This window comes from Schistocerca cancellata, chromosome 2 (genome assembly GCF_023864275.1).
Source record: "Schistocerca cancellata isolate TAMUIC-IGC-003103 chromosome 2, iqSchCanc2.1, whole genome shotgun sequence".
Classification (NCBI taxonomy): Eukaryota; Metazoa; Arthropoda; class Insecta; order Orthoptera; family Acrididae; genus Schistocerca; species Schistocerca cancellata.
This window is the reverse complement of record NC_064627.1, coordinates 552,717,239-552,744,397: the sequence shown is the minus strand read 5'-3', so window position 1 is coordinate 552,744,397 and position 27,159 is coordinate 552,717,239. Positions and strand designations below refer to the sequence as shown.

At 42.7% G+C, this 27,159-nt stretch overlaps 1 protein-coding gene across 2 annotated transcripts in view; it reads left to right on the top strand.

The window, feature by feature from the left end:
• Positions 1-3,580: 3,580 nt before the first annotated feature.
• Positions 3,581-27,159, top strand: part of LOC126162143 (uncharacterized) — a 38,854-nt gene continuing 15,275 nt past the window's right edge. Inside the window, exon 1 of one of the 2 annotated variants that reach the window (XM_049918438.1) lies at positions 3,581-3,695. The gene's annotated coding sequence lies outside the window, so the exon portion shown is untranslated. Of the gene's footprint in view, positions 3,696-20,557; positions 20,690-27,159 lie in introns of those variants that run through there. The other variant, XM_049918437.1, reaches the window with a different exon arrangement.

Below are 27,159 nucleotides of genomic sequence, written 5' to 3'. Positions count from 1 at the left end.
TTGCGTTGCGCTAAGTAATATTGTGTGTCAGGTTAAGCACAGTCGTGTATAAATTGTTCTAAGGGGACGTTTCAGTATATGTATAGCCTCTATCCCAATGTATGCTTTGCCTATCAAACACCACTCCTCCTCTGATTTGTGTTTGTCATTTTTGATGTTAGAATTAATTATCAGCCAGTTGCAGTTCCAGAAGGAGTAATAAAACTTGTCGTTATTTTGTAAACTTAAATACACCACTGTTCTCATGCATACTCACTCTAGTATTGACTGTTTTTATTTTATTGTGGTGGTACATGGGTACACCAGCAATTTAAGGTTCAGTCTTATTAAATTCATGAATTTCATTATTAATTTGAGTTCTGAAAGTGACCACAGGCATTGGCAACAAAAGTTCAGTGAGTAAATTCACTAATTCGTTTATAAAATTAAGGGTGGAGCTCAAGATTTGAGGTTAATATAATATTATACAGGTAAAAAAAAATTAGCATCATTCAGACATATAATTATGCGTAAAGCAAGCGTCTGCTTGCAAATATGCTATTCGTCGTCTTTAGACATCATAGGGAGGTATTGTTAGAGCGCTTTCATTGGGGTCGTTTCAATATAGATAACAATATTTCCACGTGATACAACGAATTTCAGTTGTCATTAAATATACACTGGTGGAAAAAAATCGCATCATGAACTATTTGGGCGACGTAAAGATGGCATCTCTTCAAATTTAACGCCAGTCGTATAATAGTGGCGCTAGTAGCTGTTAGTAAAAAATGCCTTTAAGCCGACAAAGAAACCGTTATCAACACCTCACTGAGTTTGAACGAGGTTGTGTAACAGGGCTACGCGAAGCTAGATATTCCTTCTACAATATTGCTGAAAGGTTTCAAAAATGGTTCAAATGGCTCTGAGCACTATGGGACTCAACTGCTGAGGTCATTAGTCCCCTAGAACTTAGAACTAGTTAAACCTAACCAACCTAAGGACATCACAAACATCCATGCCCGAGGCAGGATTCGAACCTGCGACCGTAGCGGTCTTGCGGTTCCAGACTGCAGCGCCTTTAACCGCACGGCCACTTCGGCCGGCCGCTGAAAGGCTTGACAGGAATGTAGCCACTGTACATAACTGCTGGCAGCCATCGTCACGATACAGTATGGGCTCTGGCCGGCAACGTGGCACTTCCGAGAGGGAAGATCATCGTGTTCGGAGCATGGTTTTGGCACATCGCACTGTTTCTGCAACAGCAATTTGAGCAGCAGTTGGCACCACAGTGACACAACGAATTCTGACAAATCGATTACTTGAAAGATAGCTCCGAGCCAGAGGCCCCGCAGCGTGCATCCCATGTACCCCAAACAATCGCCATTTGAGACTTCAGTGGTGTCAAGCGAGAGGGAGGGTTAAGGTTTGTTGTTTTCTTCTGAAAACTAGTTCTGCCTCGGTGCCAATGATGGCTGTATGTTGGTTACAAGGAGACCAGTTGAGGACCTGCAACCAACCTGTCTGTGTGCTAAACACGCTGGATGTAAGCCTGGAGTTATGGTCTGGGGTGTGATTTCGTGTTACAGCAGGACCACTCTCGTGGTTATTCCAAACACTCTTACTGCAAATGTGTAAGTCAGTCTGGTGGCTCGCCTTTTTTCTTCCATTCATGAACAGTATTCCAGTGAGTGTTTTCCAGCAGGATAACGTTCACCGATGTACGTCTGTTGTAACCCAACACACTCTACAGAGTGTCAGTAAGTCGCCTTGGGCTGCTCGAACACCAGACCTCTCTTCATTCGACCACATATGGGACATCATCGGACGACATCTCCAGCGATATCCACAAACAGCATTAACCTGTCGCGTATTGACCGACCAATAGCAAACTTCATGAAACTCCATTCCATTAACTGACATTCGGTACCTGTGTAACACAATACATGCACGTTTTCATGCTTGCATTCAACGTTATGACGGTTACACCGTCTATTAACGTACCAGCATTTCAAATTTGGAATGCCATATTTTGCGCATACGCTAACCTGTTATGGAGTGTAAGTACCTACTGCGTTACCTAGACAAATGTATTCCCGAAATTTCATTACTCTACATTATCTTTCGGTGATGCGAAGCTTTTGCATCAGTGTAGATAAAACTGTAGTTCCTACAGCAAAGAGAAAGAACCCAATGTTATCTGATTACAAGATTAGTGGTGATCATCAAGAGCACGTCAGATCATGGAAGATTTTAGGAGGTAATTCTAAGAAATCATTGGAAATACTCTTCTTAAAATGTAGCACATCTGTAAAGGTAATCAATACAAGACGCTACTGCAACCAGCTACAGCGTGTTTTTCCTACGTTTGGACCTTATCGAGTAGGTATAGCAACAGACGTCCAACGAATTCAGAGAAACGCTGCTAGGATCGCAACATGTTTTGCAGCCTATACTAAAGTCTAGCAGAAATTCTCTGGGAACACAAACGGGAATTCCGTGGAAGGAAAACGATGTTGTCCACGCGAGATGCTGTTGTGTGAATTGAAAGAACCCATATTCGAAGTAGACTGAGAGACCAACATAGCGTACACGTGCCGAGATCGTGACAACTAGGTGAGAGACGTTAGAGTACTTTACAGGGACATACGGACACTCGTTTTTCCCTTGATCAGGACCAGAGCGGAGTAGGAAAGAAAATCAGTACCACTGGTTTCTTCCGTCATGCATTGTACAGCTGCTTACAGAAAATAGAGATACAGAACAAAATGAGATGATCACCTCTCTGTTTGCGGGGTTCGCTGCTAATAAGTTACATTGTTTTTTCAGTTTCGATGGACTGTGAGCGAATGGAAGCGATTGTCTCTGCCTGTGATTGCTCCGCTTCGGACGCCTTCCGTCGTTTGGAGTTCTGTCGATAGTTGTAGAGCTAGACTTTGGAGCACTTCAGAGATATTTGCAATCCTCAATGGCTCTCTATGAAACGGATCAAGTAAACGACATTCTGAGCCAGTGCCCGACCTCTAGTCGAATCGGCGCATTCCGACCACAACTCCTGGGTATCTAATACCTAGGAAAATACTGATACTTATGTCCTAAACACAACTTGCTCACCACGATGTTAAGCCTATCTGTTTTAATCCTCTGATTGGTGGGCTAGTGTGGATTACGGAGGTAATGCTTTCGTGGCGCTGTGTTTCTTCATGTTGAAGTGGAGCGTGTTTTACTGGTATTTCGCGCAAGCGGCGGGTAAATAAATAGCTGTAAAGCATATCCCTGATCACCAGTCTCTGCTATTCTCACTCTTATCTGTAGACTGACGCACCGCGCGATATCATTGTTACTTGCTGTGTGTTTCGTTGTACCAGCGGACTTCATACAAACCTGCTGCTGACGTCTCTGCTACACAGGGCATGTTTGCTGTTGTGTAACCTGTGACGGTGAGTGAGCTGTAATTATGGAGCCAGTCGTGGGCTGGGACCCAACCGCATGGGATATGAGATATCTTTGTACCGTCGTTCTCGGAAACGCGCATATTGAATTGTCACCTCCCCCCGCAGTATATAAACAGGGGACATGCTCAACAGCCTGGGGCGCATCCGCAGTCGATGTCTAGTGCGCGCACACGGAGAAGTGTGGCAGCCCCACGTTCAGTCGCAGTATTCCGAAGTACGTACGGACGCCTTGCTAATCTCCGAGGGGAGGAAACCGCAGTAGACGTAAGCTCTATTCTTACTGCTTTCCGAGTGAAGCTATCTTCAGTAGCTATGGCTGAAACAGAAATCGAAAGATATGTAATATTGTTTTATTGTTAATATCCATCTCTTGCTGAAACATTTCACTGCTAATGTCACTGTGTTCTGTTGCTGTTTCTACATATAATCGGAGTTGTAGCACGCGTTCTTAATCAACGCACACAAATTAAAATGCGAGCAAACAAACTGTACTTTTTTTGCCATTTTACCTTTAGACAATGTACGTAAATGAACTCCCCAAGCCATATGAGTTACATAGTACGTGTAGTGGATGTTATCACATCGGAAGATGGAAGCTATTTGCCGCAACCGGTTATGTAATTGGCTCTGAGCACTATGGGACTTAACATCTATGGTCATCAGTCCCCTAGAACTTAGAACTACTTAAACCTAACTAACCTAAGGACAGCACACAACACCCAGCCATAACGAGGCAGAGAAAATCGCTGACCCCGCCGGGAATCGAACCCGGGAACCCGGGCGTGGGAAGCGAGAACGCTAGGTTATGTAATTATTTTATATGCTTTTAAGCGATCGGGACGTAATAAATTAATATGCAAACACAACGATATCATATTTCCTGCTGACAATTTGTCAATTTTTAACAAACTTTCATTTGCGCCAGGCACTGAGTCGATTGGTTTTTATATTATTCCCTCGCCAGTAACCTTGTTTTGAATTTTTGAATATTAATATCATCAACTACTTCATTACTTACATTTAGCCTGGCTCTTTCAAACAACCTATTTGAATTTGTGTCATTTCGAACAATATACGGATAAATTTTATCTATCTATTCATCTGGACTGTTGACGATCACTACATTTTATAAATTAAAGTCCCCCACTTTTGCCATATTTATGTTCAGGCAAAGCCCAATGACTATTGTAGTACTTTATATGATTTTCTGTAGTAGACAGATTGATTCGCGAGCAAGCATTGTGTATATAATTAATTACCGTTAACCTATGCAAATCATCTGATAGTGCATTCTAAGAGCTGTGGGGAAACTTCGGAGCGTCGTTAGTGTGTTTTTAAGTTCCATTTTGACAATTACACGATCAAATCGGTGAGCGCTTCATTAGTTTGTGTTTTTAGGCAAAATATCTCGCTTCATCACTGGAAAATTCAACTCTCATATTTTGTTCTTAAGTGGCTTTCTTCAGTCTGGTCAGAAAGAGATGACTGCTTCAAACACACACTTATTTCATCTGCTAAAGCTGATTCTGGGATAAGTGGAAGAATTTCCCGAAAGTATAACTAATGCACTTCACGTTATAATTTTCAATGCGGAATTGTACATTCGTTACAAATCATTCCTTTTAAAACTTGACCTCGTCCAGATGCTCTTAATATATTACAAGCTCGAATTTATTGCTCTGAAACGAATAAATATTCGGAAAGCAACGAACATACAACTGCAATCAGTGCCAACGTGGACGGCTAGATTCGAGTCTCGCAAATACCACCGAACACACTAAGGCACGCGTAAAAAGAGCAGGAATTCCTGTGATACACGAGAATAGGAACATAATAGCCTTCTTTTAGGAGAAACTTGCCTACTAGAGATTCCAAATCACTGCAGAAAATTTACTTTATTTGAAGCGGAAATTCATAAAGAAGGAAATGAATGATGGAGTAAATGTCAATAACCAACTGTGTGACAGATACTGAGCTGAACAGGTAAACTGTACTTGAAGAATCCTACTCTCCACGTTTGATTAATAATACTTGATGGAACACGAATCATTGCAAACCAGACAACACCCGACTTCTGACCAAATGAAACTCTTACAATGACAATGCGCAGTTCTGTAAATGTACTGAAGCAACGATGTAGGGAAACAATATCCTGAAATGAAAATTGTTGCAACAAATTATAAGCTAGAATATATATTTCTGTCTTTGATGCTTAAGACTAATGGGGAGAGGAGTTTTTTTTCGGAAGATATGCTGCAAGTTGTGACAAATCAGGATTGGCTCACACCACCCTGCTCTGTCTACGCTTCTAATTTATAAGTTTAATATATATATATATATATATATATGTATAAAGGTAATATTATGATAGTGAGCACTTGTTACACAAAATATCAGTTTTGCACAAACAGAAGCCGGCCGGGGTGACCGAGCGGTTCTAGGCGCTACAGTCTAGAACCGCGCGACCACTACGGTCGCAGGTTCGAATCCTGCCTCGGGCATGGATTTGTGTGATGTCCATAGGTCAGTTAGGTTTAAGTAGTTCTAAGTTCTAGGGGACTGATGACCTCAGAAGTTGTCCCATAGTGCTCAGAGCCATTTGAACCATAAACAGAAATCCTCTTCAAAAGCTTATTATTCACGTCTTGCTATATACTGTTCTGATTATATTGTGATAATTAGTTTCACTAGAAACCGTTACGTTGCAATAAAATGTTCCTTAAACAACACAGTGTGAAGACATCTACGGGTTGTAAGCAGTGCCTGAATTCGAGTAAAACGCTTTAAGTACTGTATATGTGAATTTATTGCCACTGTATGTTTTGGGAAGGTAATTATTATTTCGTGTACCTTTAGTATACTTCAGAACTGCTTAGATGACTGTCAGTAAACTGCTATAGGTTTTGTAATAATCACCTGCATAAAGACTAGTAGAAAACGTAACATTTAATGTTCTTTTTCATGATCGCAAACGCACGTTTCCCTTGCCTGTTAGAAACAATTAAGCAGCTTGAGACATAGTTGTCATAGGAAGTCAGTGACTTGAAACTATCAGTCAACTGTTTGACTTTTCATTTAGTTGGACGTAGAATCCTGTCACATATGTTTTCAGAATGTGAACCAGAGTATGTGCGCTGCTACCAAGTGCAGATCCTCCTATAGGTAGCTGCCAAAATGTGACAGTGTTGTGACCGTGCTCGTGGTCTGCGTGTGTGTACAACGAGTCAAGTGACTGTCAGGAGACATATAAGGTATCTTTAGCTGTAGCCGTAAAAAATTCATTTCTGATCCCTGTCATTGTTGGCAACACTTTGGTCCACTTCAGAGTTGGTAGTATGAGTATATTCTTAGAGAATCTTTTCCTCCCCAGCTACTGGAAAAAGACAAGGTGCGGTAAACAGGAAATTACTGTGACACACTGTCTGAAAATTCTCCGACATTCACGAAGGGCAAGCGCGTCACCAAGGTAGCTTTCCCAAGCGACATGCGTGTGGGATGCCTAATATGTACCCATTATTTTACTAACATTGGGAAGCCCGTCTTCCGTAAAGGACATGTCTATTGAGCAGGCTGCTGAGGCATTGATAAAACGGGAGTTACACCCACGTTGCATCACCCATTTGCCTCTGCAGAAGGAATGTGTGATTTGAGTCTTTGTAACAGAAAGGCAGACAGAAATATTTCTCCGAAAACCTGTCGCAAGCAACGAAAATTAATCATGAAGGGTGAACATAATATCTCCCTTTAGAAATCCAACGAGAAGAACAATCAGAATAAAATAGAAGTATGCAATACTAAATACAACCATTATCGCTAAATACAATATAGAAGAAAAATAAAAAGGGGTCAGTTTCATTGTGTGGTATAGTTAGAAGAGGCTGACCATAGTCTTTTCATAGATAACTCACTTCTGCGAAATTTAAACTGACATACAGTCACAATGGTTTTGAGAAAAAAAACGACATCTTGCCCCAGGTCACTGTCGATTCAAATAATCAGTCTGAGATTTTCTGAAAAATAAGTAGTTCATGAAAATAGCAAATGATCTTGCACAAATTAATTTTTCGAGCATGCATATAGACTAATCAGTGCAGTTTGTGTCATTTGTTCCTGTACAAAGGAAGTAAACAACGATAATGATGAATGATAAACAATGATAAAAAATATCTGAGACACTTCTAATATTTTTAAGTTTTACACTGAGACAATGACATACCCAACAGTGATAAAAAATTACAAGTACGCTCCTCATGTTATTTCAGAATTATAATGTAGTGATACGTTGCGAACAAAAAACAAGAAGAAACACTTTAAGTCTCTCTCACTCTTCCTCTTTATACTGTTTCATAAACGTGGGAGAATCACAGGGTGAATAGAGGCTTGAGTTCCGATGTTTGTTAAAAGAAAAGTGATAGAAGAACAAGAAAGACCTGCTGTCTTCTGTAGGGCAACGGTGTAATGAATTCAGTCCGTAATAATGGAAAACGATGGCGAAACAGAAAACGCTTGCACAAAGGGAGCAGGTAACTAGGAATCATGTGGAGACCTGCAGTATCACAATATTGCTAAGCCAGAACAGATAATTGAATATAATTAATTTTCCCATGATATGCTACAAATACAAAAGTGACAAGTCCTGGATTTGGTAGAGCTTTGAGGCTAATGATCATCGACTGAACTCTCTATAATGCAAATGTATTATATCATTAGCCCTCATTAATTACGTGAGCTACAGAAATACAGTTATTTGTTTCTTTATGTTGGGATTTTGGGAAATAATAGTTATCTCTTGGATCTGATAAGCGCTTAAAATCTGTTACACAAATTTGGCACCTGTGCAAATAATCAACATACACAGATTACATTTAGTACAACATACGTATTCTAAAGGAATGGGGAAGTGAACTCATACCCATGATCAGACGCATTCAAAGCAAACGAGATTCATACACTCAGAACACACAGTGCGACCTCCAATGAAACTATGGGTTCGGTTCTGAGCACTATGGGACTTAACATCTGTGGTCATCATTCCCCTAGAACTTAGAACTACGTAAACCTAACTAACCTAAGGACATCACACACATCCATGCCCGAGGCAGGATTCGAACCTGCGACCGTAGCGGTCACGTGGTTCCAGACTGAAGCGCCTAGAACCGCACGGCCACACCGGCCGGCATGAAACTATGGGAAAAGCAACCCAGAAGGATGTTCATTAATGTAAGGGCTAATAGGAAAGGCTGTATTCCGAATGATCGCTAGTGGTCTCGGAAATCACTCCACTTGAGACGGATCTAACACAAACAAGGCTTAAAAAACAATAATTTTAAGAAACCGCATGACTGCAATAAACTGGCGGAAATGATGAACGTATGTGTGTTCAATAACCAGGTCAAAGTGCTATGAAACGCGCAAAATTAACATTGACTAGATATTCGGTGAGCAAGGAAAATATGCTTCCAGTTTATCCCATAAAAACTAAAACAAATACAATGCATAAAAACTTCAGTTGAGAATATATATGGGTGTGTACATATGAAAAGGTTAAAAACAAGTTATCAGTCATTATAACGCTGACAGGTTGGTATCGGAAGCAGAATGATTTTTCAAACAAAACTTGGAGTTAAACACCAATAATAATAATTTCAAGAATCATAAGGAAAATGAGCATGAAAGATTCCACCAATCCCAATGAAGGGGAGATTTCAGTAAAAGACATGAGCCGTGGCTGGCTCGAGTCAAGCTTGTCTTGGGTTAAACTATAGTTGCCGTATTATGGTTTTATTTCTTCTGCAGTTATCGCGATAATGTTGCTGTCCTCTCCATGAGTGGCAGCAGCAGCGTGTATCGATACTAGTACTGCTGTACTATCTTTTGTGTGGCGGATATAGTTTCCGGCTGGGCGGTGTGTGACCAGTCGGTCGGTTGGCTTGGAGCAGCAAGGAAGTCTCCATCTTCCATAGTAAACCGAGACTAGCAAATATCTTTGCACACAATATTGCACAGGTAAAAGATACATCAAATTTATGGTACGCGAGAATAGGGACAGAGCAACCTAATTATACCGATTGGAGATTTCAGATCATTAAAAGGAAGCTATTTTATTTGATCAAATGAAACTGTATGGTTCTTGAGACGTTTTAAAGTCTCAAACATCTGTGATGTATACAAGGAGTTCAATTGACACATGGAAAGTACAAGCCAAAAGTAGCTAAAAAGCTCCAATAAACATGTGTTCACAAATAAACTGTTGTCCAGATACAACACATTTTGCGTTGCGGTTCGTCGGTGTCTACGAATACTTGGAATATCTGAACGTTAAAATAGGTGTTCGAAATCTTGTCCATGCGTCTGAATGCCACATTGAACTCGTCTCTTAACTGAGTTGCGACTTCTCTCAGACAGTCCTTGGGAATTCTGTAAATGCTGGAATGCTGCTTCAATCCGCAAGCGTAATTCCTCAAGAGAGTTGACCTCGGTAGCGTAGACCAGACTTTTGACATGACCCCACATGCAGAACTCCCTGGGATTTAAATCCAAAGACGTTGGAGGCTATGGGTCAGGCCCTCCTCTATCTATCCCATGTTGACCATACGTCCGAGCTAGACGCCGGCGCACTCGTAAAAGAGAATGTGCTGCAGCACCGTCATGCATGAACGACGTGTTCAGAGGTCGGTTCAGTGGAACAACGTCATGTACATCAGGAAGTACAGTCAGCAGAAACCGAATGTACTGCTGTCCGGTTAGTCTCTGTCGTAGCAAATGTGGTCCAATTATATGGTCTCCGAGCAGTCCTGCCCAGAGGTTCAACGAATAACGCTTCTGATGTCGTGATACTTGTATTGCGTTAGGATTGACATCGGCCCAAATGTGACAGTTATGGTAGTTAAGAGTACTGTCATGGGTAAACAGAGCCTCATCCGTGAACAGAATACTGCTTGCAAACAAGGGATTCTGGGTACACTGTTACTGCATCCATTGGCAGAAATTTTCTCTCGGCGGGAATTCCGCGTTTTTGAGGGCTTGCGCTCGCTGGAGATGATATAGATAGAATACCGCCACATACTGCTATGAGTTAGGAGACGCTCTTGGGTAGAAATCCTCCTTGTTGAAATACTCGGACGTTCGTGTACAATGCGTAACATACTTTCCTCAGCACCGGCTGCTATGGATGGGGGTCGACCTTCTCGTACATGGTGTGCGAAATTCTTGGTTTCTTTAAGGCGCTGATGTAACCAGCTAAATGTGCGCCTGAAGGGCAGCCGGCGGAGAGGAAAAGCTTCTCCGTGCAATCGTGGAGACTCAAGGGCACTGCTATTCGCTTTATCATACAAGAAGTGCATGTCAACATACTCTTCATTGATGTAACCTCTGTCCATGGTACCTTCACGCTTTGTGATTAATTGTGGCGCCGATACGGCAGAGTGCACGGAGGGGAAAAAAGGAAATAGTTGCGCATGCGTAAACAAACAAATTGTCGATTCAAAATCTTGAGCTGCCAACGTGAATACTGCAGAATCCGGGGGCGTTACAGTTAGTTCTCACCTCGAATTAATGCGATTCCACGCTACGGTTGATTTGTGGGCCCAGGACCTTTTTAGCTACTTTTGGCCTGTACTTTACATGCGTGAATTATTGACTGTCACTTCTGAAACAACGTGCATGTGCAGACTAGAAGGGACGAATAAAAATTTGTACCAAGGTCAGGATTCGAAATCCGGTCTACTACTCACTATTAGGCAGATGCACCAACCGCTACGCCACCCTGGCGCAGTAATGATGCCCAACTGCACGTGACCTAGTGGTTAGCGCATCTGCCTAGTGAGCAGAATACCTGGGTTCGAATTCCGGACTTGGTACAAATTTTCATTTCTTCTTTTATTGAGAATTGACAAGGTCTCTGGAATAAATAGTTTCATTTGGCCGGCCGCGGTGGTCTCGCGGTTAAGGCGCTCAGTCCGGAACCGCGCGACTGCTACGGTCGCTGGTTCGAATCCTGCCTCGGGCATGGATGTGTGTGTTGTCCTTAGGTTAGTTAGGTTTAAGTAGTTCTAAGTTCTAGGGGACTGATGACCACAGATGTTAAGTCCCATAGTGCTCAGAGCCATCTGAACCATTTAGTTTCATTTGATTAAAAGCACCTATGCCTAGGTTCCAGGCAGCATCCCCCCTTTTCGTTCACTGCCGAGGTGCCATTCCGATATATTTGTACTTCTAGTTCAAGGACAATACCAAGTGGGCTGAGGCGTGAATGAGAATTTTGATTGAGGAGGGAGGCGTGCTAAGGTAGTCCGCGCAGTTGTGCGAAACCACTGTGCCTGGGTCGAGTAGTGGTTAGTGCACCTACCTGTTGAACAGCAGAACTGTTGCAAATTTCCGTTTGTCGATTCAGTCTGCATGTATACGTATTTTACGTGAGACGGAAATTCACAAAAAGGAGATCAATGAGGGAACAGAAGTTATTAACCAACTCTATGGCAGGTACTGAATTTAAGGCCGTAGTGAATTAAAGACCGTAAATTCAACTAAATACGTAGAAATTACAGTGATGAACAACTTAAATTGGAAGGAACAGATAAAAAATGTTGTGGGGAAGGCTAACGAAAGAATACGTTTTATTGGCAGGCCACTTAGAAAATGTAACATCTACTAAGGAGACTGCCTACACTACTCTCGTCCTTCCTCTTTTAGAATAATGCTGCGCAGTGTGGGGTCCTCACCAGATAGGACTGGCGGAGTACATCGAAAAAGTTTGAAGAAGGCAGCACGTTTTGAATTACCACGAAGTACGGGAGAGAGTGCGTAACCACCCTCTTACTAATCGGCCTATCCTGCTTGCGATATAAAATATGACCGTGGATCGCGTGTATGCCTAATGGACTTTTTTATAATTGTATAAGGCTATCTTTCCCGAAGAAGTGACACCGATAAGTAGGAGGAAAGTGTACAACCGACCCTTCTGATGGAAAGTATACTAAAAATGAAAGTAATTAAACCGAACAGGACTATAATTGGGAAAATGGAAGTTATTTTGTGCATTCCCTCGCGAACAACACTGGACAGAAAGGGGTACCACTGATCATGAATCCAAAAGTTACACTAATGAACGAAAAGGCAGTAATAAACAGTCGCCAGCGCACTAGGGCAATTTACATCCAAAATCCTGTACAAGATGATGGGAAAGAAAAATATGTATTATTAAACACTGACGTGGCAACTAAAGGTTGCCACGGTTCTTTTGTTTTTTTACTAATTTTAAGTGACTATGTAATGATAAAGAAAACTGAGAAGTCACTGTTACGTTATTTTGAAAAAGGCAATCGAGTAATGATTTGAAAATATGCAGTAAAACTATATGTTAGTTCTGAACTTCGTTACGTGAACAATGACTTTAGGTGACCTCAGCACAACGTCATCAAAGAAATTTAGAAAAAAAAACAAAATTTTTTTTCCTTGCCATTACTTATTTTGCAAATAGGATTTGATATTATTGTCTGAACAACTGAGCCTTTTTTACTGACTTAAATACTAGAATACGTACCAAACCAAACAGCCATATGATCCAAGCTATATGTAAAATAAATAAAACTTCTGCACTCTTAATTTATGCATTTCTTTAGATTTGGATTTATTCCAGTGATTGATTCTCAAGCTTGAAAAATGAAAAAGCTTTACTTTAGTCATATACTGAAGCGTCTGTTGTACAACAGTTAATTGAAATAGACTGGGGCTAAAATTCTTAAAAGAGAAATTATTCATTAATAAACTGGCTGTAAATATTCAGTTTGTTTCTTATGTCACTCAGTTAGCATATTAGGAAAACAAAAGGAACAAGGATCCTACTTGTCAACAATGTCTGGGGGCAATGAGGACACAATCGCTCTGAGTTTAACTGATTGTTATTTAAATAAATAATATCCATCAAATCACATTCAGTTGTGCTGCTGGGTTAACCGTTAATACTTTCTACCAATGAACAGTCTTACTTCAGTGCTGTGCATACGACGAAACTCGGAGCCGACGACGAAACTGTGTTGCTGGAACTGCTGCTGTCGTTGAAGACGGTAGCATATTGTAGAGCCATGGCTAATTATAGGAATGGGCAATCGTAATTAATACAGCCTCTTCCGCCCGTCCACTGTCCATACTCCTGCTCTAGACATCTGGCGGACGCGTATACATGATGCCGCCGAAATGGTACACTCTACTGCGAGAACGTTAACACCACACTTCCGCACCCTACAAGCGCTGGAACCCGTCTCCTCTCTCCGCACGCTCTGCGGAACAACTCCCTACCCAAAGATTTTACAGCGCACAAGCACTGCTATTATCGTTGCTAGTCGATGCAAATAACAATTCCTTTGGATTTTTCCCAGAACTTATAAGTTTCACAGTAAAACACAGATAAATACAATGAAACGTCAACAGACTTCTACCTAAATGTACACAAACAGTGAAGCAATGTCGTTACTTATTAAAAGAAGCATTTAAATTATAGATATTTACAAACAATTAAAAAAAATTATATATCGTCAGCAGTTGCCATGCATCCTGCATTTTTGGTGTTACAAGTGTCACTGAAATGGTACAGGATTTGGGATGGACATCATTAAAACAAAGGCGTATTTCGTTGCGGAGGGATCTTCTCACGAAATTTCAATCATCAACTTTCTCCTCCAAATGCGAAAATATTTTGTTGGCGCCGACTTACATAGGGAGAAACGATCACCAAGATAAAATAAGGGAAATCGGAGATCGTACGGAAAGATTTAGGTGTTCGTTCTTTCCGCGCGCTATACGAGATTGGAATAATAGAAATGGTGAAGGTGGTTCGATGAATCCTCTGGCAGGTGCTTAAATGTGATTTGCAAAGTATCCATGTAGATGCAGATGTAGATCTAGAAATGGCTGAACAGCACTCGTGCTTGAAGAATCTTGCTCTCCAAATAACACTGCTAACACATGGTAGAATACAGATCATAGCAAACTAGAAAGAAAAACTTCTAACGCAATACCACTGTTACTGGTAGATATCCCGAAATGTGAACGCGCAATTCTGCATAAATACTGAAGCAACGATATAATGCTAATACAAAAATTGTTACAACACACTATAAGTCAAACTAAATACTTCTATGATTGATGCTTAAGCGTAATGGAGAGAGAAGGTCTTACCCCAGCAGATGCGGTGCAAGTGTAGCGGGCGCGTTCATGACCTGCGTGTAAGAGCCGTGGGGTGACAGGTCAGGTATCTTAAGCAGGAGTAGTAAAAAATTTCGTTTCTGAGCCCGGCACAACAGTGACCATCGCTGGAAGTACTCTAATATCCAAATTTATTTTATTCTAAATTTTCATATTATTGTTAAGCTATAATTCCATTAATGGGAAAGTAAATTTCATGTAAACTGCCTTTTCGATCTATAAACGTTACACGGGTACAAAGTATCAGTGAATAAATCTTACTCAATGTGCTGAAAAAATTCGTACGAATGGATTGCTTTAACGCTTAAAATAGTTTTGTGTCTGTAGTCCCATCTACAAGATTACGTCTATTACAAAAAAAGGCCAGTTTTCATATTCATACAGCTTTCTTCGTAATGCTTCTCATAGATTACTACGCCAGATGCGGAAAGTGTGACGTTACAGGCCATTTCATGATTACAGAATGTAGACAAATAAGCACGTTCAACAGAAGATTTCTCGCTGCGTTTATGTAGTCACTCCCATGGTTCTATGTTCAGAAGGAGAGGCTGTAATTAAGAACTTTCGCTCTCACTGAACCCTTTCCAGTCCACAGGGTCCAAATGGACCCATTTCAGTTTTCGATATTTCTGCAATATCCACGAAAGCCCATTGGTTCCACAAGGCACCATTGCAATCTTATGTGTAAACAAGATAACTAGATGCCAGCACCAACAGGATGAGTACTGAGTTCGTATGGGCCCATTAGTAAAAAAAAAAAAAAAAAAAAAAAAAAAAAAAAAAAAAAAAAAAAAAAAAAAATACTCTAATTAAAAATATTACAAATCATGTTTAATGTGTCGCTAGAAGAATTTACAAGTCGAAAATAATATTTTAATTTTTTTTTCTACTCCAACATAAAATCTGCGCTGCAAAGGGTTAATACAGGTGGATATTCCACAGTAATAATTTTTACTGCTTTATTATATAGAAATGAAAAAAGTCCACCTTTTGCAACTGAATGTTTAATTTGTATGTATATGTACCAAACATGTTTCGCCTATTCATACTAGGCGCCTTCAGTGATCTATGATATGCAACAAAATAGTACATATTTTAATCAGGAATCTTTAGTGATTCTTAACAGCTAATTTAAATTACTTAACTGTTTAGAAATATATTGTTGTGTGTTTTTACACTAACATACATTTGCATGTACTTTTCATGTATTCATCTGTTCCTTTGCATGTACTAGAATCATATAGTAGCGATTTTTCCACTCAATAGGTCACATCTAAACATTTCACCGCACATTACCTAAACTGTAGCGTACTTGCATGTGGTCCTTCTGGAATGCTTTAGGGATGACTGAGGGATCATGGAAGCCGTAGAGGGTGAGAGTAAAATGGAATGTTGGGCTGCGGTGGGGGGCGGATGGATGGTGGGGCTGTGAGTGAGTGTGTGTGTTGTGAAATTTTATTATTATTTCTTTATGGAAAACTGTGAATCAATTTGAATACTGTACTAGTTTTACTCTTTTGGTCTTGAGGGTATTGTCGTTTCATTTAGGAAATTCTGTAGAGTAAGCATTCCCTTTCTTTTGCTGTTCTGGCATAAGACTACCATATCTATTTTTATCCCAGTGTGAAGGTGTTTACCTTTTATTAGATGTTGTGCATTAAGTGTCCTTATACACTCCTGGAAATTGAAATAAGAACACCGTGAATTCATTGTCCCAGGAAGGGGAAACTTTATTGACACATTCCTGGGGTCAGATACATCACATGATCACACTGACAGAACCACAGGCACATAGACACAGGCAACAGAGCATGCACAATGTCGGCACTAGTACAGTGTATATCCACCTTTCGCAGCAATGCAGGCTGCTATTCTCCCATGGAGACGATCGTAGAGATGCTGGATGTAGTCCTGTGGAACGGCTTGCCATGCCATTTCCACCTGGCGCCTCAGTTGGACCTGCGTTCGTGCTGGACGTGCAGACCGCGTGAGACGACGCTTCATCCAGTCCCAAACATGCTCAATGGGGGACAGATCCGGAGATCTTGCTGGCCAGGGTAGTTGACTTACACCTTCTAGAGCACGTTGGGTGGCACGGGATACATGCGGACGTGCATTGTCCTGTTGGAACAGCAAGTTCCCTTGCCGGTCTAGGAATGGTAGAACGATGGGTTCGATGACGGTTTGGATGTACCGTGCACTATTCAGTGTCCCCTGGACGATCACCAGTGGTGTACGGCCAGTGTAGGAGATCGCTCCCCACACCATGATGCCGGGTGTTGGCCCTGTGTGCCTCGGTCGTATGCAGTCCTGATTGTGGCGCTCACCTGCACGGCGTCAAACACGCATACGACCATCATTGGCACCAAGGCAGAAGCGACTCTCATCGCTGAAGACGACACGTCTCCATTCGTCCCTCCATTCACGCCTGTCGCGACACCACTGGAGGCGGGCTGCACGATGTTGGGGCGTGAGCGGAAGACGGCCTAACGGTGTGCGGGACCGTAGCCCAGCTTCATGGAGACGGTTGCGAATGGTCCTCGCCGATACCCCAGGAGCAACAGTGTCCCTAATTTGCTGGGAAGTGGCGGTGCGGTCCCCTACGGCACTGCGTAGGATCCTACGGTCTTGGCGTGCATCCGTGCGTCGCTGCGGTCCGGTCCCAGGTCGACGGGCACGTGCACCTTCCGCCGACCACTGGCGACAACATCGATGTACTGTGGAGATCTCACGCCCCACGTGTTGAGCAATTCGGCGGTACGTCCACCCGGCCTCCCGCATGCCCACTATACGCCCTCGCTCAAAGTCCGTCAACTGCACATACGGTTCACGTCCACGCTGTCGCGGCATGCTACCAGTGTTAAAGACTGCAATGGAGCTCCGTATGCCATGGCAAACTGGCTGACACTGACGGCGGCGGTGCACAAATGCTGCGCAGCTAGCGCCATTCGACGGCCAACACCGCGGTTCCTGGTGTGTCCGCTGTGCCGTGCGTGTGATCATTGCTTGTACAGCCCTCTCGCAGTGTCCGGAGCAAGTATGGTGGGTCTGACACACCGGTGTCAATGTGTTCTTTTTTCCATTTCCAGGAGTGTATGTTATGTGTACCTGACGTTAAAATTTCTTGCGGTCATCCCGTTATATTTAGAGTGTTGTATTTTAATTCATACACTGCTCGCCCAGAACATCATAACCAACGACCTGTTACCGGATACAAACCCGTCCACGCGTTAGCAGTGTCAACTGGCGTGGATGACTGCTAATCAGACACACACACACACACTGTGCATGTAGTATCAGTCAGCGGGCTTCAAATGGTTGAAATGGCTCTGAGCACTATGGGACTTAACATCTAAGGTCATCAGTCACCTAGAACTTAGAACTGCTTAAACCTAGCCAACCTAAGGGCATCACACACATCCATGCCCGAGGCAGGATTTGAACCTGCGACCGTAGCAGTCGCGCGGTTCCAGACTGAAGCGCCTAGAACAGGTCGGCCACCGCGGCCGGCAGTGAGCGTGCTATCCGAGAGTGGAATGGTGTTTGAGCCAGGGCAGATTGTGATGACACGGAGACGTGGTATGAGCATTTCGGAGACTGCACGACTTGTCAGGTATTCGAGGAGTGCTATATAAGAGTCTTCAACACGTGGAGGAACCAAGGTGAAATCACGTCCAGACGTCGTTGGGTAGGGCAGAAATCCCTTATTGCAGATATTGGACGTCGTAGACTGGGCAGACTGGTAAAACAGGACAGGCGGCGAACTGTGGCGGCACTAACATCAGACCTTAATGCTGGGCAGAGTAAAAGTGTGTCTAACACACAATGGTTCGAACATTCGCAACAAAGGGCCACCGCAGCTGAATACCCATTCATATACCAATGTTAATACCACGACATCGGCAACTGCGACTGAAATGGGTACGTGGCCATCGGCACTGGACGTTGGTGCGTGGCAGAGCGTTGCATGGTCTGATGAATCCCGGTACCTTTTTCATCATGTTGACGGGAGGGAGCGAATCCGTCGTTTTCCAGGGGAACAGCTCCTTAACCCATGTAATGTTGGACGGAGACAAGCAGGCACCGGCTCCATTATGCTCTGGGGAACATTCACGTGAGCATCCATGGTCCAGCGCATCTCTTGCAAGGCACCGTGATGGCCAAGGAGTATCATACATCCCTTCATGACGATCATGTTTCACGACAGCAGTGACATTTTTCAACAACACAGTGGCGCGTTCCAATTGAAGTGCTCACTCCCCCCCCCCCCCCCCCCCCCCGTCCTTCAGAACTCGCCAGATCTGAATCCGATATTCTAACTTATCTGCGATGTTCTTGATGTCTAGATCCATTGGGAACTGCGTGCACCACGACCCTACTATTGTCAATATATTTTGGATAAATGGCAGCATCGGATGTAAATACTGAAATCCTTTATTTCAAAGACCGACTTCGGTCACTGTGTGACAATCCTCAGTGCAAATGATGGACATATCGGCTATTACATGAAGATGGTGTCTGGTGTTTCGGACATGTCCGAAAGAACAGATAGCATTGGTGTCCTATCAGCTCTCGAAGAATGAAATTCAGACCATTAACTGCTTACAGGGGTCCATAAGTATCAACGGGTACAGTTGAAAATGTCTGCCCCGACCGGGACTCGAACCCGGGATCTCCTGCTTACATAGCAGACACACTATCCGGCTGAGCCATCGAGGACACAAAGGATAGTGCGGTTGCAGTGACTTATCTCTGGCACGCTCCCCGTGAGACCCACATTTCCAACTTACTGTCCACACACTACGTTTGTAGTGCCCCTGCCCACTATACTCATTACTCGCGGCAGTCAGTCTACCGATAGCAGTAAAAGTTTGAGCAATGTGAGTGCATCCGCACTAAGAAATTCATTAGCAGGTAAGCCTTATCTATATAAAGATGGTATCTGTTCTTTCGGACATGTCCGATTCATAGAGGAATTAGAGAAGACACAAACAATAGCGTGTTTCGTTACACGATTATTTGGTAAGCACAGAAGCGTCACGGATATGATCATCCAGCATCAGTGCCAGGCGCTGAAAGAGGCGTTCTCCATCACAGTGTGAATAATTGTTAAGTTTCCGAGAGCGTACGTTCCTAAAAGAGTCAACAAATCTGTTGCTTCTTTTAACATGTGTCTCGGGAAAAGACCATGAAGACAATAGCAGAGAGCTTCGAGCCCTCACAGAGGCTTACCAGCAATTAGTCTTCCCACGAACCATCCGCAGCTAGAACAGGAAAAAGACAAGTGAAACTCCGAAACAATGAATTTGCTGCTGTGTAAAAATAACGCGAGCGTTATGTTATAGAGTGCGTTGATTCCGATTTTGCAATCGGATATGTTGCAGCACGTCTGGATTTAAAGATATAGCTGAAAGTCATATGATATTAAAAGCATGTACATGGGTTAATATGTAGCTGCATCAACGAGTCGTGTTTGACGTACGATTGTGTGAGTGTGTATATGTGTGGGTATTCTCAAGGTTACTCTGCTTTATGCGTCTGTGGAAAGATAAGTGTGCACTAGTAAAAATAAAAAGGCAGGCGTGGACAACTTCTAACTAGTCCACTCAAGTTCCAACTTGTCCATAAGCTACAGAATGCAGGCATGTTTCAACATGTCTTATAAAATTAGTTCCAGTGCAGTTTCTCCTGTTTGTCCATTAGTCTGATTCAGAGGTGACTGGAGAATAGTTCGTACTAGTGTGGTTCTGTGTTTTAGTAATCAACAGTCGCAGTAACATGCGTTTAAGTGATTTCGTATAAGACGATTCGGTAATTTGGTATATGGGGGATCAGTAACCGAAAAATGAATAGGCGAAGTTGTGTGAATTGTCCGGACTGCTTTTGCTACATTTGCGGCCTGTAAACGACGTCCGACCAGGGCGAGAACATGATCAGAAAGCTACATATAGCTTACAAACATTACTTCGGATGTGATATCGTAGATCAAACAAAATCCTGGGTTCATCATGTCTGTTGCATCGTCTGTTACCACGGCATAACCCAGTGCTTAAAGGGTAAGCGAAATCTAACGCCTTTTGTTGTTCCCATGATTTGGCGGGAGCGGAAAGATCACTATTCGGATTGCTGTTTCTGCTTGACCAACATATCCGAGTACAGAACAAGTCAAAAATGGTGTATCCAGATTGCCAGTCTGCTCTAAAACCTATGGCGAATCGTACGAATTACCCGGTATCAATTTCTCTTTGTACCGATGCAATTAACAACGAAGAAAGTGATGCTGAAGGCAATGACAGTGACGCCAGAGCTATGGAATGCACGAATGTTTCCGGCAATGACATTAAAAAGCCACATTTGATCAGCCAAGCGGAACTGGATGAACTGGTTCGCGATTTGTTCCTGTCGGAAGAAAAGTCTGAACTGTGGGGTTCCACACTGGAGTGGAACTTACTCAAGAGAGGTGGTACAATTAAGCATTTTCGAGATCGCCACATGAAATTCGATGGACTCATAAAGGAACTAGATAACAAATACGCAACAGAAGAGTGCAGACTTCTCATTGATTTCAGTTCAAGTAGGCCGGCCGGAGTGGCCGAGCGGTTCTAGGCGCTACAGTCTGGAACCGCGCGACCGCTACGGTCGCAGGTTCGAATCCTGCCTCGGGCATGGGTGTGTGTGATGTCCTTAGGTTAGTTAGGTTTAATTCTTTCTAAGTTCTAGGGAACTGATGACCTCAGAACTTAAGTCCCATAGTGCTCAGAGCCATTTTTTTCCAGCTCAAGTAGTCTCAGAGCTGCACTATTACACAATGGCAACCAGAAACCGTCCGTCAACTCCTATTTCTCATGCCGTGGGAATTCAGGAAACCTACGAAACAATGAACACTCTCTTGATGCTGATTAAGTATTCTGAGCATACTTGGAATATCTTCGGTGATTTGAAGGTTGTTGGCCTTCTGCTAGGAATACAGACTGAGTATACAAAGCATATGTGCTTTCTTTACCTGTGGAGTAATCGCATTGACAAGAGTCACTATATAGTCAAAAATTGGCCACCCAGAAATTTACCTGTAACCTGACAACGCAACGTTCAACATGTTCTTCTTGTGGATTGTAAGAAGATTAACTTACCTCAGCTCCATATGAGACTGGGTCTTATGAAACAGTTTATTGCAGCCATGGCTGAAACAAATAGTGGTTTTCAGTGCCTAAAAGACAAGTTTGGAAAGTTGAAAACTGACGCAAAATTCAAAGCAGGAGTTTTCGCTGGACCAGAAACACGGAAGTTGATTCGAGATCCACAAATCAGATTGGAGCTAACGGAACGAGAACTAGGAGTTTGGGACACATTTGTGCTTGTCGTGCACAACCATAGAGTAGACAACTATGCTGAAATTGTGGACAACTTGCTAACAGCCTTCCAGCACCTCGGGCGCTGAATGTCACTAAAGATGCATTCGCATCTCACCTTCTTTACGAGAAATATGGGGGCCGTGAGTGACAAGCACGGTGAAAGATTCCATCGCACTTTTAAACCACGTCTTTGTCAATCTTAGTGTAACTAAGGCTCCCTAAATCATTTCAGAGGTAAATAAACATTTTATAATTCACTTCTTAATTATAATATTTAGTGTTTTCATTCCAAAGTACGAACGTTAATTTCCCAAAAATTTTTCACATTCGCAGTTCAACGTAGTTAATAGCATTGTTCTTGATAACTTTTACACGTACATAACATCTTTTCCTGACGTGCCAGAACAAATCCGACAGCAGTTCTTTATTCAGCGCGTATGAATTACTATAAGGAACATATTTTAAACCCAGTAGCCGTGAAAATATTTTATTTTGTTGCATGGTGCAGTCAACCATTCTCCGCATCTCATAAATTGTCTTGCGGTTTAGAAATGTACTCATAGATGCAGAAAAGCAGACTTGCGTCGTAGGAAAACTCAGTATTCTTGTTTCATGGAAAAAAGTGTAGGTCGCATCTTTGTTTAACTGTTGATCGAGACTGTTTTGTTCGTTACAGAACAATAAAATATTATACAGCCTGTGTCCGGAAGAAGTATGACCTTGAGTCAGACTGTACGCTTTGACATACAGGAAGTTTGCATGCTATGCAGCATTGTTTTGTCTTGTGGTGCAGTATTGAGTCTTTGCACTTACGTACTGAGGTTCAGGCAACCACAGTTGTTACAGGGTTTGGGTGGTAGCCGTCCTATCAGGCGCGAGTGCCGTGCCCTAGAAAGCTTGATTACGATATTTTTGACACAGAGCTTGAATAACGTATTACTTTGTTGAGTTAAATAATAGTATTGCAGGAGGGATGGTCACTGCTGAGGGATACGGCAGGAAGCAAAACATTCTAGTAAACGTGGGCCCTAAAACTCGTACCACAGGAGCTGTAAGTACTTCGGTACTTCGTCATTGACACTGTAAAACAAAATTCTGCAAGCTCTTTGCTTTCCAGGTTTTGAGAAACTGTAGCATGGAGCAAAACAAGAAACAAATGTCCAATAAATATGGGCTCTAAAGTGCATATGTTAAGAGCTGTGAGCACTTGTTCATCTTCGCTACTGTGAAAGGCATTTCTTTCTCTGAACAAGTGCTCGAAGCTTTCCTATCTACGAGCCACTGAATAATTTTTCGCTTACATGACTAAAATATAGAGATCCAGTCTGGGTAAAAACTGGTCAGCTGGTCCCACAATGCAATGATGAAAGCGAAGAATGAGGAAATCAAAGGACATCTTTCCATAGACATGAGAAAATATGTAAGGCAGATGAGTTATCCAATCCTCGGAAACGAACCACCAAAGAAAAATATGGAGCTCCCTCAACTATGTGATAACTGGCGATGCCGTGACCAAAAAATCAATACACACTTTGGGAATGATGAATAATGGTCAATGTGGCTGCTTAACATCGGAGCAACAATTGGACCACATTATGTACGACTGGCAAAAAAGAAAATTTGTAGGTACTCGGACTTCGCAGGCGCAAAACCTGAAGCAGTCAAGTGGCTAGTCTTTGCTGGGATGGAATATAGTTATCTCAACATTTTATAGTTACTGTCAGTGCTCAAAATTACGCAGGTTGAAGAAAAATTCGCACACTCGGATTTCGCAGTGCGATTGCTCACCTTCTAGCAACACAAAAATGTTTGTTACAGACTTTCATCTGCGCATATTTCCGGCAGTAAATGGAAGTTTAAGATTATCTGGCAATCCTGTAATTTCTTATATGGTAACTGCCTGATACTGTGCAGTTGGTGCAGTGGAAAGCGTTGCGGGTTAGCATGTAGGAGGTCGATGGTTCGGTTCTGGGTCGAGGTAAATTTGTTGCCAAGTGTAGTCAGTGTGGTACAGTATCTCGCGCCTCAGTCGTCATACAGAGATTACAATGGGTCTTCTACAAAATATTTGCACTTACGTACTCGAACACAGAAACTGAAATCCAATCGTTTTCATTTGTCAGCTTTAAAATAAGCCTTTTGCACATCGTGGACGCGAATTATTTCGCACCACTGCATCTACTAGATTCCAAACAGGTTTTCTGTGTACCCTTCCCCAATGGCCCCATCGGTTATTACCAATTTTTATTCTTGCTCAGGTCCATTACATTTCGTTAGGGCCTTAAATCACTAGGAGGGCTAGCAATGAGCTTCGCAAATAATTTCCAATCTCGATTACCAATTGTTCGTATTATCACCATGGAACCAGTAACTATGCCCATGGACATTGCGTCTGATGAGCGCATACTGTTTAGTAAATATCTCCATGCGTTAATATTGTTATTATTATTATTATTATTACTATCGATGGAAATGTGGAAACATCACGTCCATTACCGTGAGGGAAACAGCGTGATTCGAAAACGAACATTTCACAATAACCAGTGTCGGGAAGAATCAAACAGAATAAATGCTGTAAGAGAGGTGAAGCGCGTTAAGTGGAGCAGTCCGCTGCGACTAATGATGTGTTTATACTGTTTGCGCCGTTCACCAGACAGTTGCTAGCGGAGTAATGCGTCCGTAATAGACTTCATGTACGTTCATAAACATGTTGTATTTTCTTCTTGTGTCATTTTCAAAGATTGTGGCAGATGTATGGCACACACACATTATGAATATGTGGATATGCTTCTGGTCCTTGCTGCATCTGATAACCCGTCTGGCGTTGCCGCTCGCGAATATGCTGCTAGATCTGCTAGATATCCTGGTTGACGTCATGTAGATAAAAATGTGTGCCGTCGACTGGAGCTTCACCTTCGGGAGAGTGGTTCTCTCCTTCAACCCTCGCGTGACAGACGTTGTCCACGGACTCTCCTACTGCAACTACTGCGGAAGTTATTCTGGAGGTCATGCACCAAGATCCCTGCGAAGTACATGCAGCGTAGGAAAGCAGCTGCTCGTCTCTCAACAGACGGTCGTTGACGAGAGGCAGTTCTATGAATAGTTCCAACAACAAGGGGCAGCCAACAAAGACTTCATAAACACTGTAATTGGGTCGGATGAAGCAGCGTTCACTCGTCAGGGTGTCTTCAGTATGCACAACGTGACGTTAACCCGAACGTCTCCCGCGACCTTGGATATCAGGTTCGCTTTGGCATCAACGCCTGGGCCGGAATTTTGGGAGACAGGAGTTTGGGTCTGTAATTGTTGCCTGACTGGTTGACTGCACGAAGGTATCATATATTCCTCCCAAATTAATTACCTGAAGCACTGGAAGATGCTCCAGTTCATGTTCGGCGGAGGTTATGGTTCCAACACGGTGGTGCACCTCCACGCTTTGGAATTAATGCGTCACGATATTTACACGGAATATTTCCAGGGAAATGGCTCCATCGATGAGGTCCAGTTGTACGGCCTCCGCGTTCATCTTACCTAAATCCTCCGGATTTCTACCTGAGGGGGCACTTGAAGAAGCATGTGTATTCTACTCTACCAACACCTGTGGTAGAAGTGATAGGGGGTGTTCATGCTGCTCGTGTATCTGTGGTTGCAGCCATGTTGCGAAGAGTCCAGAGCCGTATGATCCAGCGGGTCTTGCAATGTTTGGACGTGCAGGGATCTGCTCTGAGGACAACGTATTCTTTTGTAAACGTCATGCAGTCATTAATTTGAAAATTATTACTGTCACTGTTTGCTAACGTGTTACATCCGAGCGGACGTACTGCATGTAGCACAAATGACTAGTAGAGGCTGAGTTATTTAACTGAGCAGTCATCTTTAGCACCTCATTGTTTTTGTAGTTATTCTGTCCTATGACAGGTCATTTTCTTAGCCGTCTGTTTCTGATTTGCTTGACCGCGTTTTTGTTATGTTAACCATTACAGAACACTGTAGGAGGATACAAGATGCCTTGGACAGGATTTGTGATTGGTGTAAAGAGTGGCAGCTGACTCTAAATATAGATAAATGTAAATTAATGCAGATGAATAGGAAAAAGAATCCCGTAATGTTTGAATACTCCATTAGTAGTGTAGCGCTTCATACAGTCACGTCGATTAAATATTTGGGCGTAACATTGCAGAGCGATATGAAGCGGGACAAGCATGCAATGGCTGTTGTGGGGCAAGCGGATAACTAATACGACATATTCTTGAGTACTGCTCGAGCGTTTGGGATCCTTATCAGGTCGGATTGAGGGAGGACATAGAAGCGATTCAGAAGCGGGCTGCTAGATTTGTTGCTGGTAGGTTTGATCATCACACGAGTGTTACGGAAATGCTTCAGGAACTCGGGTGGGAGTCTCTGGAGGAAAGAAGGCGTTCTTTTCGTGAATCGTTACTGAGGACATTTAGAGAACCAGCATTTGAGGCTGACTGCAGTACAATTTTACTGCCGCCAACTTATATTTCGCGGAAAGACCACAAGGATAAGATTAGAGAGATTAGAGCTCGTACAGAGGCATATAGGCAGTCAATTTTCCCTCGTTCTCATTTGGAGTGGAACAGGGAGAGAAGATGCTAGTTGTGGTACAAGGTACCCTCCGCCACGCACCGTATGGTGGATTGCGGAGTATGTATGTAGATGTAGATGTAGATGTACTATATAAAAGTTGGATTCGTGTGGCTTAAGAAGCGATGTGTACTCCAGTATTATATGGTAGAATGAAATTGGCAAATAAAACCAATACGCCTCCACCCAGAATCGAGCCCTAGAATTCCTACATGCTAACTCAACCGATATCACTGCACCAATTGCACAGCACTAATGTGATACGCCGTCGGAGGTAGTTCGTACATCTGATTACAGTGTTGCCAGAGTGCCAATCTCTAACGTCCTTTTACTGCTGGAAATATGCGCAGGACGAAATTTTGTGATAGCCCTTTTTTATTGCTGGTATGTGAGAAATCGCGCTGTGAAGTCCTAGTGCGTGAATTTTTCTTCACCTGAGTAATTCTTTAAGCCATACACCAAATAAATAATCTTTCCCCTTAGCAGTCGCCTGCCAGAATATTGTGCCAGTTGAGAGATCATGAAGACACTTTTCCAGTTCTGTGGATACACATTACTTGCCTTTT